The sequence below is a fragment of the Mesoplodon densirostris genome, chromosome 10 (genome assembly GCF_025265405.1).
Source record: "Mesoplodon densirostris isolate mMesDen1 chromosome 10, mMesDen1 primary haplotype, whole genome shotgun sequence".
Lineage (NCBI taxonomy): Eukaryota > Metazoa > Chordata > Mammalia > Artiodactyla > Ziphiidae > Mesoplodon > Mesoplodon densirostris.
This window is the reverse complement of record NC_082670.1, coordinates 57,306,838-57,325,674: the sequence shown is the minus strand read 5'-3', so window position 1 is coordinate 57,325,674 and position 18,837 is coordinate 57,306,838. Positions and strand designations below refer to the sequence as shown.

Below are 18,837 nucleotides of genomic sequence, written 5' to 3'. Positions count from 1 at the left end.
GCCTGTGCTCCGCAACGGGAGAGGCCACAACAGTGAGAGGCCCGCGTACCGCAAAAAAAAAAAAAAAAAAAATGGGTGGAAGACCTAAATAGACATTTCTTCAAAGAAGACATACAGATAGCCAACAAACACATGAAAAGATGCTCAACATCACTAATTATTAGAGAAATGCAAATCAAAACTATGAGGTATCACCTCACACCGGTCAAATGGCCATTGTCAAAAAATCTACAGGCAATAAATGCTGGAGAAGGTGTGGAGAAAAGGAAACACTTTTGCACTGTTGGTGGGAATGTAAATTGATACACCACTATGGAGGTTCCTTAAAAAACTAAAAACAGAACTACCATATGACCCAGCAATCCCACTACTGGGCATATAACCAGAGAAAAACATAATTCAAAAAGACACATGCACTCTGATGTTCACTGCAGCACTATTTACAATAGCCAGGACATGGAAGCAACCTAAATGTCTATCAGCAGAGGAATGGATAAAGAAGGTGTGGTACATATATACAATGGAATATTACTCAACTGTAAAAAGGAATGAAATTGGGTCATTTGTAGAGATGTGGATGTACCTATAGACTGTCATACAGAATGAAGTCAGAAAGAGAAAAAATATATATATTAATGCATATATGTGGAATCTAGAAAAATGGTATAGATGGTCTTATTTGCAAAGCAGAAATAGAGACACAGACGTAGAGAACAAACATATGGATACCAAGGGGGAAGGAGGGGTGGGATGAATTGGGAGATTGGGATTGACATATATATACTACTGATACTATGTATAAAATAGATAACTAATGAGAATGTACTGTATAGCACAGGGAACTCTCTCTACTCAATGCTCTGTGGTGACCTAAATGGGAAGGAAATCCAAAAAAGAGGGGATATATGTATACCTATAGTGGCTTGACTTTGCTGTACAGTAGAAACTAACACAACATTGTAAAGCAACTATACTCCAATAAAAAATAATAAAATGTTTCCAGAAGAAAAAAAAATGACTGCCATAGAACGAATCCTAGTTTACATTTTATTTGAAGCAACACTAGTTGCAGCACTTATTATCATTACCCTGTTATATAGTCCAACAGAACGACTGATGCAGGACTTTATTTCTTTTCTACACACTAGTAGGATCCCTCCCACTTCAGGTTTTTTTCTGGGTTTTTTTTTTTTTTTTTGGCCACACCTTGCAGCTTGTGGGATCTTAGTTGCCCGACCAGGGACTGAACCTGTGGCATGACAGTGAAAATGCTGAGTCCTAACCACTGGACCACCAGGGAAGTCCCCCCATTCAGTATTTTTTAAATTTGGGGGATGCTTCGCCTCAGCTATGGCATCTGAGGCCCTAACACAGTCAAATACATGTACATTTGAGCTTGAGCATCTTTTTTTTTTTTTTTTGCAGTATGTGGGCCTCTCACTGTTGTGGCCTCTCCCGTTGCGGAGCACAGGCTCCAGACGCGCAGGCTCAGTGGCCATGGCTCACGGGCCTAGCTGCTCTGTGGCATGCAGGATCTTCCCGGACCGGGGCACGACCCCGTGTCCCCTGCATCAGCAGGAGGACTCTCAACCACTGCGCCACCAGGGAAGCCCGAGCTTGAGCATCTTTTCATATGTTTGTTGACCTTTTAGGTCATGAGCCCATCTATACCAGTAGGTACAGATGCTGATACACGATCATACTTTACATCAGCTACTTCAATTATCTCTATTCCCACAGGAATAAAAGAATTTAGCTGATTAGCCACTCTTCACGGAGGTAACATCAAATGATCCCCCGCTATATTATGAGCCCTAGGATTTCTTTTCCTTTTACAGGTGGTTTAACAGGAATTGTTAGAGCCAACTCATCCCTAGATACTGTCCTCGACACACACTCCGGAGTTGCACTTTTCCACTGTGCATTAGGAGCCGTCTTCACCACCATAGGAGGCTTTGTGCAACTGATTCTCGCTATTTTCAGCTTATACACTCACTTCAGCAGGAGCAAAAATCCATTGTGTACTTATATTTGTAGGCATAAATATATCCTTCTGCCCACAACATTTCCTCGGTTTATCTGGAATACCACAATGATATACTGACTACCCTGACACATATACAACGTGAAATACCATTTCATTAATAGGTTCCTGCATTTCAGTTACAGCAGTCATACTAATAATTTTCATCATCTGAGAAGCACCTGCATCACAACGAGCGGTCTCAACAGTAGATGTAACCACTCCCAACTTAGAGTGATTACATGGATGCCCTCCACCATATCACACATTTGAAGAACCCACTTATGTCAATCTAAAATAAGTAGGAAAGGGACTTCCCTGGCAGTCCAGTGGTCAAGACTCTGCCCTTCCGATGCAGGGGGCGCAGCTTTGATCCCTGGCTGGGGAACTAAGATCCTACATGATGTACGGCACGGCCAAATAAATAAATAAAATAAAACAACTAGGGGACTCCCCTGGTGGTCCAGTGGTAAAGAATCCACCTTCCAGTGCAGGGGACGTGGGTTCAATCCCTGGCTGGGGAACTAAGATCCCACATGCCCCGGGGCAACTAAGCCACAACTATTTAGCTCGCGAGCCTCAACGAGAGAGCCTGTGTGCCGCTGACTACAGAGTCCATGCGCTCTGGAGCCTGCACACCACAACTAGAGAAGAGAAAACCCACATGCTACAACTAGAGAGAAACCCGAGCATACCGCGCACCATAACGAAAAGATCCCACATGCCTCAAAGATCGCGTGTGCTGCAACTAAGACCCAATGCAGCCAAAAAAAAAAAAAAGAAAAAAGAAAAGAAAACTAGGAAAGGAAGGAACCAAACCCTCTTCTACTGTTTCAAGCCAATACCATAAGCACTATGTCTTTCTCAAAAATGAGATATTGGTAAAAAGTACATAACTTTGTCCAAGTTAAATTATAGGTGAAAGCCCTATCCCTCTCCATGGCATATCCTTTTCAACTAGGCTTTCAAGATGCAACATCACCCATGATAGAAGAGCTTCCTACATTTCCATGATCACACATGAAACATCTTTTTTTTTTTAATTTACTTACTTGGCTGCACCGAGTCTTAGTTGTTGCATGCGGGATGTTACTTGCGGCATTTGGGACATTAGTTGCGGCATGCAGACTTCTTGGTTGTAGCATGCGGGATCTAGTTCCCTGACCAGGGATCAAACCCCGGCCCTCGGCATTGGGAGTGCTGAGTCTTAGCCACTGGACCACCTCAGAAGTCCCGAATCATCCTATTTTTCATTGGCTCTTTGGTTCCTTATATTATTTCACTCATACTAACGACTAAACTAACACATACAAACACAAGAGATGCACAAGAAGTCAAAACGATCTGAACAATTTAACAGCCATCGTCCCAGTCTTAATTGCCTTGGCATCTTTATGACTTCTTTACATCAATCATCCTTCTCTGACTGTAAAAACTCTAGGGCACCAGTGAGACTGGAGTTACAACTACACAGATTATGAAGCTTTAAATTCTGACTCCTCTGTGATCCCTGCCTCCGACCTAAAGCCAGGAGAACTGCGATTGTTAGAAGGAGATAACCGAGTAGTTCTACCCATAGAAGTGACAATGCGAACATTAACCTCTTCTGAAGAGGTTTTACACTCATGAGCTGGCCCTTCATTGGGCCTAAAAAGAGGTGCTACTCCAGGATGCTGAAACCAAACAACCCTTATATCAACACAGCCAGACAGTGCTCAGGAATCTGTGGAGCAAATCATACCTTCATACCTATCATCTTCGAATTACTTCCACTAAAGTATTTCAAGAAATTGATCTGCAACAATATCATAAATTCATTAAGAAGCTAAACTGAATGAAACTTTTAAGTTAAAGATGGGAGTTTAAACCTCCCCTTAATGATATGCCACAACTAGAGACATCAGCACGATTCATTACTATTTCATCAATCACTCTAGCCGTGTTTATTATATTTCAATGAAACATTTCAAACTATGTTTATCACTTAAACCCAGAACTAAAACTCACTCAAACACAAAAACAATCCAGCCCTTGAGAAACAAAATGAATGAAAATGTATTGGCCTCTTTCATTACCCCAACAATAACAGGACTTCCTATTGCTATCTTCATTGTTCTAGTCCCAAGCATTGTATTCCTCACTCCTAACCCACGAATCCACAACCGCATCATTTCTTTTTTTTTTAATACAAATTTATTTATTTTATTGATTTATTTTAGGCTGCGTTGGGTCTTCATTGCTACACATGGGCTTTCTCTAGTTGCGGTAAGCGGGGGCTACTCTTCATTGTGGTGTGCGGGCTTCTAGTTGCGGTGGCTTCTCTGGTTGCAGAGCACGGGCTCTAGGCACATGGGCTCTAGAGCGCAGGCTCAGTAGTTGTGGCGCACGGGCTTAGTTGCTCCACGGCATGTGGGATCTTCCCGGGCCAGGGCTCGAACCCATGTTCCCTGCATTGGCAGGCGGATTCTTAACCACTGCACCACCAGGGAAGCCCAACCTCATAATTTCTACTCAATAATGACAAGTCCAATGAACATCAAAACAAATAACAGTCATTCATAATCACAGAGGACAGACCTGAACACAAATATTTTGATCACTCATTCTATTTATTGGGTCAACAAATTCACTAAGACCCCTACCACCTTCATTTATACCCATGACACAATTCTCAATGCATTCAGGTCTAGCAATCCCTCTATGAGCAGGAAATGTAATGACTGGTTTTCCCCACAAAACAAAAGCATCCTTGGCCTATTTTCTTTTCTTTTTTTTAAATTTAAATTTATGTATGTATGTATGTATGTACGTATGGCTGCGTTGGGTCTTCATTGTGGAGTGGGCTTCTCATTGCCGTGGCTTCTCTTGTTGCAGGGCACGGGCTCTAGGCACACAAGCTTCAGTAGTTGTGGCACACAGGCTCATTAGTTGTGGCTCGCGGGCTTTAGAGAACAGGCTGAGTAGTTGCGGCGCATGGGCTTAGCTGCTCTGTGGCATGTGGGATCTTCCCGGACCAGGGATCGAACCCATGTCCCCTGCTTCGGCAGGCAGATTCTTAACCACTGAGCCACCTGGGAAGTCCCCTTCCCTATTTTCTACCACAAGGAATCCTCAGTGCCTCTTATCCCTGTGCTAGTCATCATCAAAACTATAAGCCTACTTAGGCAACCAATAGCCTTAGCCATACGGTTAACAGCCAATATTAAAGCAGGTCACTTGCTAATTCATTGAATCAGAGGGGCAACTCTAGCACTATTCAATATTAGGACCACAACAGCCCTTATGACAGTCATTATTCTTATCTCACGATCCTCGAATTTGCTCTCCCTCTAATTCAAGCTTTCATATTCACCCTAATAGTACAGTAAGTCCCCTACATATGAACAAATTCCAATCCAAGAGCACATTCGTAAATTCAATTCGTTCATAAGTCCAAAGTTAGCCTTGGTACCCAACTAACACAATCGGCTATACAGTACTGTAATGTGTTTATAATACTTTTCACACAAATAATACATAAAAAACAAACACAGAAAATAAAGAAAACATTTTTAATCTTACAGTCCAGTACCTTGAAAAGTACAGTAGTACAGTACAACATCTGGCATACAGGGGCTGGCTTTGAGTGAACAGGCAAGAAGAGTTACTGACTGGAGGAGGGAGAGGAGGTGGGAGATGGTAGAGCTGAAGGATCGTCAGCAAAAGGAGGAGGGCAAGCTGCAATTTCACTCACGCCTGACATTGATGGCACAGGTTCTGGTTCCTTGCTGGATTCAATTCTATCTACTCTCTTGAAAAAACGATCCAGTGATGTCTGGGTAGTACTGTAGTAACAGCTACATCACCGCTGCTTTTATGCCTGCTTCTGGATGTCCTGGGCTTGAAATAAAGACACTATACTACTGTACTCTATATATTACTGTACAGTAAAGTACACAAAAGCACAACTGTAGAGGATGCAGTCATGTGACAGTGTACACCAGACACGTGAACTAACTTACGTGGTCGGACATGCAAATGCACATTCACATCTTTGAAAGTTTGCAACTTGGAGGTCCGTATATAGGGGACTTACTTTAAGTCTCTACTTAAATGACAACACCAAACCCCTGCATGTCATAGAGTAAATCCTAGTCCCTGACCCCTTACAGGAGCTCTTCCAGCCCTCCTAATAACATCTGGCCTCGTCACAGGATTTCAGTTTAATTCAATATTATTGATAGCACAAGGCTTACTAATACTCTAATAATATATCAGTGATGATGAAACATCATCCGAGAAAGCACCTTCCAAGGCCATCCTGTACCAATTGTTCAAGAAGGACTTCGATATGGACTCATTCTCTTCATGATTTCAGAAGCCCTCTTTCTTACCAGCTTTTTCTGAGTCTTGCATCACTCGAGCCTCACCCCACACCTGAACTAGGCGGATGCTGACCATCCCAGGCATCTGCCCTTAAACCCACTAGAAGGACCACTCCTCAACACCTCAGTCCAATTAGCCTCCGGGGTACCCATCACCTGAGCCTGCCACAACCTCACAGAAGGAAACCAAACACATACGCTCCAAGCCCTTTCTATGACAATTGCGTCGCGTGTTTACTTCACACTTCCTCAAGCCTCAGAATAGTACAAAACGCCTTTTACAATTTCAGGTGGTGTATATGGATCAACTTTCTTCATGGCTACAGGATTCCACGGCCGACATGGAATGACTGATTCTACTTTCCTAATCATCTGCTTCTTACACCAATTAAAATTTCACTTTACATCCAATCACCACTTGGACTTTGCGGCCTGATACTGACATTTTGTAGACATAGCATGACTATTCCTTTGCATATCTATTTATTATTGAGGATCTTACTCTTTTAGTATTAAATTGTACAACTGACTTCCAATCAGTGTCAGTATAATCCAAAAAAGAAAAATCTTATACTGACGTGAATCACAAATAGAACACTAGCCTCACTACTTGTATGTATCGGATTCTGGCCCCTCCATTAAATATTTACACAGAAAAAACAAGTGTCTATCAGTGCGGATTTGACCCCATAGGATTGGCACGCTTACCATGTTCCATAAAATTTCTTAGTGGCTATGATATTTCTTACCTTCAACTTAGAGATTGCTCTCCTTTTATTGTACCTTTACCCTGAGGATCCCAAACAAATAAAGACAATGCTCCATGAAAACATGCTCAACATCACTAATTATCAGAGAGATGCAAATCAAAGCTACAATGCAGTATCGCCTCACACCAGTCAGAATGGCCATCATCAAAAAGTCTACAAACAGTGGGCTTCGCTGGTGGCGCAGTAGGTAAGAACCCACCTGTCAATGCAGGGGACACGGGTTCAAGCCCTGGTCTGGGAAGATCCCACATGCTGTGGAGCAACTAATCTCATGCGCCACAACTACTGAGCCTGCGCTCTAGAGCCCACGAGCCACAGCTACTGAAGCCTGTGCACCTAGAGCCCGTGCTCCGCAACAAGAGAAGCCACCGCAATGAGAAGCCCGCGCACCGCAACGAAGAGTAGCCCCTGCTCGCCACAACTAGAGAAAGCCCACTCACAGCAACAAAGACCCAACACAGCCAAAAATAAATTAATTAAATAAAAAATTTAAAAAAGTCTACAAACGATAAGGTGTGGAGAAAAGAGAACCCTCTTACACAGTTGGTGGGAATGTAAATTGGTACAACCATTATGGAGAACAGTATGGAGGTTCCTTAAAAAACTAAAAACAGAGCTACCGTATGATCCAGCAATCCCATTCCTGGGTATATACTCAGAGAAAACCATAATTCGAAAAGACACATGCACCCCAATATTCACTGCAGCACTATTTACAATAGCGAGGACATGGAAGCAACCTAAATGTCCATCAACAGTGGAATGGATAAAGAAGATGTGGTACATACATACAATGGAATATTAGCCATAAAAAAGAATGAAATAATGCCATGTGCACCAACATGGATGGACCTAGAGATGATCATACTAAGCGAAGTCAGACAAAGACAAATATCATGTGATATCACTCATACGTGGAATCTAATTTTTTAAAAAATGGACACAAATAAACTTATTTACAAAACAGAAACAGATTTACAGATACCAAAAGCAAACTTATAGTTACCAAAGGAGAAATGTTCGGGGAGGGACAAATCAGGAGCTTGGGATTAACATACACACACTGCTATATATAAGACAGGTAACCAACAAGGACCTACTGTATAGCAAAGGGAACTCTACTCAATATTCTGTGTTAACCTATATGAGAAAAACATCTGGAAAAGAATGAATGTATGTATATGAATAACTGAATCACTTTCCTGTACACCTGAAACAACGTTGTAAATCAACTCTACTCCAATAAATGCAGTACGCGGGCCTCTCACTGTTGTGGCCTCTCCCGTTGCGGAGCACAGGCTCCGGACACGCAGGCTCAGCGGCCATGGCTCACGGGCCCAGCCGCTCCGCGGCATGTGGGATCCTCCCGGACCGGGGCACAAACCCGTGTCCCCTGCATCGGCTGGCGGACTCTCAACCACTGCGCCAGCAGGGAAGCCCTCATTAAACTTCTTAATAATTCACGGACACAGAGAACAGACTGGTGGTTGCCAAGGGGGAGGGGGGTGGGGGAGGGATGGAGAGGGAGGCTGGGATTAACAGACGTAAGTTTTTATATACAGAATGGATAAGCAAAAAGGTCCTACTGTATAACACAGAGAACTATATTCAATGTCCTATGACAAACCATAATGGAAAAGAATATAAAAAAAGAATGTATATATATGCATAACTGAGTCACTTTGCTGTATAGCAGAAGGTAACACAACACTGTAAATCAACTATACTTCAATTAAAAAATATTTTTAAACTTCTTAATAATTCAACATCAAACACAAATAATACCCGACTCCTGATCTAACATTTTCATGGGACTAGCAGGCATAATAGCCTTCAGTGTAAAAATACCTCTCGACAGCCTTCACCTCTGATCGCCTAAAGCCCAGGTAGAAGCCCCCAGTGCAGGATCCATAGTCCTTGCAGCTGTACTACCAACACGTGGAGGCTACAGCGTGCTATGGTCACAACAATTCTAAACCCACGCACAGATTTCAGAGCATATCCCTTTCTCATCCTTTCCTGACCAGGAGTAGTTCTCACTTGCTCCATTTCTTCACACCAAACAGACTTACGGTCACTCACCACATATTCATCAGTCAGCTGCACGGCACTAGTCGTCGTAGCCATTCTCATCCAAACACTTTGAAGCTATAGAGGAGCTGCCACCCTAACAATTACCACCGCCTCACATCATGTATACTCTTCTCCCAGCAAACATACCACCAACGCATTCACAGCCAAGCAAGCATCCCAGCACAGAGGCCCACCAACACTCCTCCCTTCACAGCAACATGATTATGACCAGCAAGCCTTACAGATTTAGCCCTACCCCCAACTCTCATTCTAATTGGAGAATTTTTTTAATTGGACTAGAGTTGATTTACAATGTTGTGTTAGTTTCTGCTGTACAGCAAGTGAATCAGTTATACATATACATATGTCTGCTCTTTTTAGATTCTTTTCCCATATAGGTCATTACAGAGTATTGAGTAGAGTTTCCTGTGCTATACAGTAGGTCCTTATTAGTTATCTATTTTATATATAGTAGTGTGTATAGTCAACCCCAATCTCACAATTTATCCTCCGGGAACCATAAGTTTATTTTCTACATCTGTGACTCTATGTCTGTTTTGTAAATAAGTTCATGTGTACCTTTTTTAGATTCCACATATAAGTGGTATCATATGATGTTCATCTTTGTCTGACTTACTTCACTTACTATGATCATCTCTAGGTCCATCCATGTTGCTGCAGATGGCATTATTTAATTCTTTTTTATGGCTGAGTAATATTCCATAATATATATATATAATGGAATATTATATATATTGGTATATATAATTGTACATAAATATATATCTTTATCCATTCCTCTGTTGATGGACATTTTGGTTGCTTCCATGTCTTGGCTATTGTAAATAGTGCTGCAGTGAACATTGGGGTGCATGTATCCTTTTGGATTATGGTTTTCTCCAGATACATGACCAGGAGTGGGATTGCTGGATCATATGGTAGTTCTATTTTTAGGTTTTTTTCTTTTTTTTTTTTTGCGGTACGCGGGCCTCTCACTGTTGTGGCCTCTCCTGTTGCGGAGCACAGGCTCCGGACACGCAGTCCCAGCAGTCATGGCCCACGGGCCCAGCTGCTCCGCGGCATGTGGGATCCTCCCGGACCGGGGTACGAACCCACGTCCCCTGCATCGGCAGGCGGACTCCCAACCACTGAGCCACCAGGGAAGCCCTATTTTTAGTTTTTTAAGGAAACTCCATACTGTTCTCCATAGTGCTTGTACCAATTTACATTCTTACCAACAGCGTAGGAGGGTTCCTAGAGTACTATTTGTAGTAATATCATCTTTCTCATGATCAAACATTACCATTATCCTCATAGGAATTAAAATAGTAATGACTGCTTTAGACTCCCTATAAATGCTAATCATAACACAACGAGGTAAATATATACATTACGTTAATAGCATCAAACTATCACTGACATGAGGAAATGCCCTTATAACTCTCCACCTCTTACCTCTCTTACTCCTATCACTTAATCACCAAATTATTTGGGGGCCCCTCTACCGTAAATATAGTTTAAAAACCCCCCACTAGATTGTGCATCTAGTAACAGAAGCTCAAACCTTCTTATTTACCAAAAAAGCATGCAAGAACTGCTAATTCACTCCTCCATACCTAACAGGATGGCTTTTTCAGACTTTTAAAGGATAGTAGTCATCCCCTGATCTTAGGAGCCAGAACACTGGTGCAACTCCAAATAAATTGAATAAACTCATTTGCCTCTTTCACACTAGTTACATGATTTATTTTAACACCACCAATTATAACAACAAATTCTAACATCTATGAAAGTAATATATACCCATCCTACATAAAAACCACTATCTCAGAGGCTTTATTACCAGTCTAATCCCCACAATATTATTCATTCACTCAAGCCAAGAAATAATGATTTCAAACTGACATTGAGTCACCCTCCAAACCTTTAAATGATCACTTAGCTTCAAAATAGATGACTTCTCAGTAATATTTGTACCGATAGCACTATTTGTTACATGATCTATTATAAAATTCTCAATGTGATATATATATACGCAGACCCGAATATTAACTGATTTTTCAAATACTTACTCCTCTTTCTAATTACAATACTAATTCTTGGTACTGCCAACAATCTTTTCCAACTTTTCATCAGAGGAGGAGTTGAATTATATCTTTTTTACTGATTGGATGATGACGTGGCCGAGCAGCTGCAAATCTAGCTGCCCTTCAAGCAATCTTTTTTTTTTTTTTTCCTGTGGCCATGCCATGGAGCTCGTGGGATCTTAGTTCCCAACAAGGGATCCAAGCAGCCCTGGCAGTGAAAGCATGGAATCCTAACCAGTAGGCCACCAGGGAACTCCCCGTCAAGCCATCTTTTATAACTGCATGCGAGATACTGGATTTCTTATATCGATAGCATGATTCTTATTCAACTTAAATGCATGGGATTTACAACAATTTTTTTTTTTTTTTTTGCGGTATGTGGGCCTCTCATTGTTGTGGCCTCTCCCGTTGCGGAGCACGGGCTCCAGACGCGCAGGCTCAGCAGCTCATGGGCCTAGCCGCTCCGTGGCATGTGGGATCTTCCCAGACCGGGGCATGAACCCGTGTCCCCTGCATTGGCAGGCAGACTCTCAACCACTGCGTCACCAGGGAAGCCCTACAACAAATTTTTATACATAACCTAGACTACCCAAACTTACCCTTCATAGGACTTCTTTTCCAGCTGCAGCTGAAAAACCCACCCCATTTGGCCTATCCCCTTGAATTCCCTCAGTAAGGAAAGGCCCTACCCCTCCCACCCCCTCCCCCACCCCCAGCCCTGCTCCACTCAAGTACAAAATCGCAAGACTGGTAACAGCATTTTTCTACTTATTCACGTTTACCCCCTAGTAGAAAATAACAAGTTCCTTCAAACAACAGCATTATGCTTAGGAGCAATCACCACACCCTTTACAGCAACGGGTGTTCTCACCAAAAACGACATCCAAAAAATGGTTGTTTTCTCCACTTCCAGCCAAGTAGGCCTCATCAGAGTAACAATGGCAAGAATCAACTTCATTGAGCCTTGCTGCACATTTGTACACGCACCTTCTTCAAAGCCATATCGTTTCTATGCTCCGGATCCATGATCCACGATTCAAACGATGAACAAGACATTCGAACAATAGGAGGTTTATGGAAAGCCGTATCTTTTACCACAACATCTCTGGTCATCGGAAGCCTCGCGGGAACAGGAAGACCTCACAGGTTTTCATTCCAAAGACCTAATAATGGAAACTCCTGATGCATCATATACCTACACCTGAGCCCTGTTAGTCACTCTCATCACCGCGTCGCTCCCAGCTGTCTACAGCACTGGAATTCTTTTCTTCCTGCTCCCAGGGCAACCTCGCTTCTCTACATTAATTCTCATCAGTGAAAACACCCGCTCTCAATCAATTCCATCAAATGTCTATTAGCCAGAAGCAACTTCACTGGATTCCTTCCCTCCAACAATATTCCCCCACCAACAATTCCACAAATAACTATGCCTCATTATTGGAAATGAACTGCCCTGGCTGTGACTGTGTCAGGTTTTATTCTGGCCCTTGAAATCAACCTGACTACACAAAATCTAAAATTGAATTATCCTTCCAACCTCTTCAAATTCTCTCACCTCTTAGGATATTTTCCAACTCTCATGCACTGCCTCTCACCATACTTAAATTTATCAGTGAGCCAAAAATCAGCCTCATCATTTAAAAAAAAATTTATTGAAGTATAGTTGATTTACAATGTTGTGTTACTTTCTACTGTACAGCAAAGTGAATCAGTTATACATATACATATATCTACTCTTTTTTAGATTCTTTTCCCTTATACGTCATTACAGCATACTGAATAGAGTTCCAGTAGGTCCTTATTAGTTACCTATTTTATATATAGCAGTGTTCCTTTGCCTTTTTTTAAATATTGAGTATTTTCTTCATTTGAGAGTTCTTGACATATTATAGATATAACCCTTTGGAACATGCCTTGGAAATATCTTCTCATATTCTGTGAATTATATTTTAACTTTGTTTCTGTAGTTACCTCAAGGTCAGAGATGTTCTCTTCTTTCTAAAATGTTTAAGGATTTGCATCTTATATTTAGTACTTGCTTCTGCCTTGATTTTTGTGTGTGGTGTGAGCCTCTCATCCCCTCTGATTTATTATTTCAGTGAGTGACTCTGCTCTTCTAATAGACAATATTGCCCCTGTCATTTACCAGGTTTATGTATATGCCTGGGTCTGGTGCTAACTTTCTTGGGCTATTTTTCCCCTTGCTAATACCACAGTCTTGATAAAAATCTTAGTATCTGATATGGCAAGTTCTAAATTGTTTTATTCTTGGCACTTTTTAAATTTTAAAGATGTTTTAGGGAAGTTTTGGGTTTACAATAAAATGGAGAGGACGATTACAGAGGCACTTTAGTTTTTATTATGAATTCTTAAGGCGGATTTGGCAAGTTTCATTAAAAAATGAAAAAACCTTTTTGATTTTTTTCTTGGAATTGCATTAATAGATTAATTTGTGGAAAAATGATTTATTATTGAACCTCACAGTCATGAACATAGCATCTTCACTGATTTAGGTCCTGTATTGTTTTTCCAGTACAGTTTCATGGTTTTCTTCATAAAAGTCTTGCCCGTCTTTTGTCAGGTTCATCCTAATTTTTGTACCTACCCAGAATGGGATATTTTTCTTATTTTGGCCACGCAATGCGGCTTGTGGGATCTTAGTTCCCTGACTGGGGATTGAACCCGGGCCCTCGGCAGTGAGAGTATGGAATCCTAACCACTGGACCACCAGGAAATTCCCCAGAATGGGATCTTTATTTAAAGATTACATATTCTGATTAGAATTGTGGAACAAGGATGGGGTTAATTTTGATTACTTTGTATTCAGCAATGTTGCTGGCTTCTTTTTTTCCCCTCTAATAGTTTGGATTCCTGTAAGACATCTCACATTCTGGAGTTATCTGTTTGTGTTCTTGTGTTGTTTATCTTGTTCCTCTATTGCTAGTATTTCCTCTAAACAGAAAGCAAGCTCTAAAGTCTTGCTTAAATTCAGGTTAGGCTTCTTTTTGTTTTAAGCATTTCTTGTAGGTGATGCTGTGTACTTCATCAGGCAGTGTGTACCCTGACGTAGTGCCACTCTTAGTGCACACTTAATCAGTGGGTTCAGGTGCTGACAGCCTGACTCCTCCCACTGTAAAGTTTCCCATCACCTTTTTAGCTGAAAAATTTCATCCATTGACCTTTGTCTAAATCTGTTATTTTAGTAAAGGCTGCAAAATGGTGACTTTATAATTCTGTAATTCCTGCCACTTTTATTAATGAAAATTCTTCAGTAATACTGTTACATTTTTAGAATGCATATTTGATTTTATACAAATGTATAAATTTAATCAGTGTTCCTACCCATCTCCCAAACAAAACTCACCTTAGAATGAATGCCCATCAGTTCTTCCCATCTACTGCATTGTTGTTGCCTAGTCGTTTAAATTTATCTTGTTTTAACATCTCCCTCAAGTTAGCTATTATTGTTGTTTTATGCAACCATTGCTTTTTTAGACTTGCCAATATATTTTATTTTTTCCTCACCATTGCCTCTTTACATTCTACTTATTTTTGGATCCCAATTTCTTCTGACTCAAGGGTTAGTTGCCCTTTCAGCAAGAGTGCCCTTACACTTAAAAAATAGCTAAGCTGAGGGCTTCCCTGGTGGCGCAGTGGTTAAGAATCCGCCTGCCAATGCAGGGGACATAGGTTCGAGCCCTGGTCTGGGAAGATCCCACATGCCGCGGAGCAACTAAGCCCGTGTGCCACAACTACTGAGCCTGAGCTCTAGAGCCCGTGAGCCACAACTACTGAGCCCACGTGCCACAACTGCTGAAGCCCATGCACCTAGAGCCCCTACTCCACAACAAGAGAAACCACCACAATGAGAAACCCACGCACCGCAACGAAGAGTAGACCCTGCTTGCCACAACTAGAGAAAAGCCCGCACACAGCCACAAAGACCCAATGCAACCAAAACTAAATAAATAAAATAAATAAATAAATAAATAATAGCTAAGCTGGGGCTTCCCTGGTGGCGCAGTGGTTGAGGGTCTGCCTGCCGATGCAGGGTGCACGGGTTTGTGCCCTGGTCTGGGAGGATTCCGCGTGCTGTGAAGCGGCTGGGCCCGTGAGCCGTGGCCGCTGGGCCTGCGCGTCCGGAGCCTGTGCTCCAGAGTGGGAGGGGCCCCAGCGGTGAGAGCCCCGTGTACCGCAAAAAAAAAAAAAAAGAAATAAAAATAGCTAATCTGGATGGTGAATTCTAGATTGACAGTTTTTGTTTTTTTTTTAAATCTCAATCCTTCAGAGATATTATTCCATTGTCATCTGGGCTCTAACATTGCAAAAAAAATCTGCTGTGAGCCTACATTCATAGTAGGTCATCTTTGGTTCTTTTAAGATTTTATCTTTGCATTTGGTATTGAGTTTCACTGGAAGACATCTAGGTGGATTTATTTTTATGTAACTTGAGAGGGATGTGGTATGCTTCCTTAGTCTGAGGATTGATGTTCTTCATTTCTAGAAAATTCTCATTTGTTTTCCACTTTGAAATAAGCTCTCCTTATTCTCCCTCTGGATTAGATTCTGCATCAGACATGTGTGGGACCTTCTCATTCCATCCTCTGTAAAAGTTTTTTTTTATGAGAAATGTGTTGTTTTTTTAATATATATATTTTTTGGCTGCATCAGGTCTTAGTTGCAGCACATGGGCTTTTCGTTGCAGTGTGTGGGCTTCTCTCTAGTTGTGGCGTGCAGGCTCCAGAGTGCATGGGCTCTGTAGTTGTGGCACACAGGCTCCACAGCATGTGGGCTCTGTAGTTGCGGCACATGGGCTCTCTAGTTGTGGCGTGTGGGCTTAGTTGCCCTGTGGCCTGTGGGATCTTAGTGCCCCAACCAGGGATTGAACCAGCATCCCCTGCATTGCAAGATGGATTCTTAACCACTGGACCACCAGGGAAGTCCCACCCTCTATAACAATGAACTCTTTAATATTTTCTAATTCTTTATCTCTCTGTGCTACATTCTGGATGGTAGCCTCAAACACTAATATTTTTCTTAAGCTGTATTTCACTTATTCATTGAATTTTAACTCTAATTTACAGTATAGCAGCTCCATTGAGTTTTTAAATTCATTTTCTTTCAGATTATTCTATGAAGATCCTAAGTTCTTTTGATGCTAATTCTCCTATTTGTTGGATTTACTGAATCTTCCTCACATTGGTTCCACTGTATCCTTTGGAAGTGCAAACTCCAGGTTTCCAATGGCTCAGCCCTTTTTATTTGATCCTCAAGTTCGACTCAACCACCTGTACACTTGGCCTAGCTTCTGAATACTTTTCCCAGCCACCAGTTACCCCCCTTCCCTCACAGTCAGAATATTTAACATCTACAAAAAGATTGTTCCACCAGAAGCCAGTAGCCAGTTGGAACCTAATCCTGGCTCTGGACAAACCAATGTCAACACATTGCTTCTGCCTTTGAAATCCTCTCATGTTAGGGTTTAACCTAAAATCTACATGGCAACAGAGAAGAAGCCAGATCTTTTTTTTTTTTTTGTCACACTGCAAGGCATGTGGGATATTAGTTCCCTGATCAGGGATCGAACCCATGCCCCCTGCAGTGGAAGCCCGGATCCCTAATCACTGGACCACCAGGGAATTCCCAGAAGCCAGCTCTTAATAAAACCAGCCTCTATGGAGCAGGAGGTATAGTTGGAGACCCTGAAGTTCTAAACACCCCCTTGATACCTCCTGTAATTATCTCCACAAATATTGATGCATACTAAGTAACTCCCAAATTCAGTGACTTAACATTATGTACTTAGCTCATGAGTCTGTGGGTCATAGTTTAGGTTGTGTGACTTTTCTGTCCTTGGCAGGGCTGACTTGAAGTCTGGGCATAGGCTTGCTGTTGGCTGGAAGCTCATGCTTCTGGGTCATCTGCCTGTCAACAGGGGAAACTGGTTCTCCTCCATGTGCCTCTCACATCCTGCCAGCAGGCTGGCCCAAACATGTTCTCATGGCAGTGGGAGAAGCAAGAGGGACAAGCCCCAAAGGGAAAGTGCTTTTCAGGTCCCTGTTTTATCCTGTTTTAACATCCCACCCATGTCTCTACTTCCTTGAGCACATGCCCTCACAACGAAGGGTGGTAGCTGTCACCCTGATGGGCATCCTCTGATTAAAGACTATTTTCCCTCAAATGTGAATCTATAGGGGAATACGTTCACTGAATGGAATACAGAAATTCTCTACTGACATGGAAAGATATCCAATTTAATATGACACTGTGCCTCTTGGTACAGATATAAGTAAGGCATATTGGGGGGAATCAAGCAGGTTAGAAGTTGAGTGTGTGCAGTTCCCCAAGCTTTCATTAGCCTATAGTTTGTTCAGGACATAAACAGACTACAGGCAGAGAGGCACCCCATCCCACAGTGCTCCCATGTGTATGTACAGAAGGTACAGGGGGCACTTGAGTAATCATTCAACTCTCAAAGGATGGAAGCTCTCTGGAAGAGTGGCCTTATTGGAAAAGGAGACCCTCAAGAGCTCAGGGGCTGGACAATCCCACTCCTGGGCATACATCCAGAGAAACGATGCATGCACCCCTATGTTCATTGCATCTATTTACAATAGAATGGATTAAAAAGATGTGGTATATACAATGGAATATTACTCAGCCATAAAAAAGAACAAAATAATGCCATTTGCAGTGACATGGATGGACCTAGAGATTGTCATACAAAGTAAGTCAGAAAGAGAAAGACAAACATCTTATAATATCACTTATATGTGGAATCTAGGAAATTTGTACAAATGAACTTATTTGCAAAACAGAAAGAGTCACAGATGTAGAAAACAAACTTATGGTTACCAAGTGGGGAAGGGGAGGTGGGATGAACTGGGAGATTGGGCTTGGCATATATACACTACTATGTATAAAATAGATAACCATTAAGAAACTACTGTAGAGTGCAGGTAACTCAGTGCTCTGTGGTGACCTAAATGGGAAGGAAATCTAAAAGAGAGTGGATATATGTAAATGTATAACTGATTCACTTTGCTGCACAGCAGAAACTAACACAACATTGTAAAACAACTATACTCCAATAAAAATTTAAAAAAAAACAAAACTCAAGGGCTGGAATCAGTATGTTTTTCCATTGTGCTAACTCAGACCTTTAGAGTCATCTCTCCAATAAGCTACCAAAATGAGGGAGGAAATGAACCTCCAGGGCCATCCAAATTTGTCTTAATCCACCTCTGGCCCTGGGGCCCTGCAGCTGGGTTAGATGAGGGTGACATATTCAACATCATGAGAACTAGAAGATTAGGGGAAGGACATTTGAAACTGTTGGTCCATACTTGTAAAAGGGAAAAAAAAAGTTACTCATGTCCCCTTGACCTCCATGTATTTCTGGGGTCAGACATGTCCACACCTGATCAGTTGAGATCTGTCATCCCCCATCAGGAATGAGCCACCTCATCCTCCTTTCTGGACTCAGGAGTTGCCATTTTCCAATGTAAGTAGACAGTGGG

At 41.9% G+C, this 18,837-nt stretch overlaps 2 pseudogenes; both read left to right on the top strand.

Annotated features, from left to right (window-relative positions):
- The first annotated feature begins 1,683 nt into the window (after nucleotides 1-1,683).
- LOC132497927 (cytochrome c oxidase subunit 2-like) lies at nucleotides 1,684-3,852 on the top strand (annotated as a pseudogene).
- Nucleotides 3,853-6,128: 2,276 nt separating this feature from the next.
- On the top strand, nucleotides 6,129-6,880 carry LOC132497760 (cytochrome c oxidase subunit 3-like; annotated as a pseudogene).
- The last annotated feature ends 11,957 nt before the right edge of the window (nucleotides 6,881-18,837 follow it).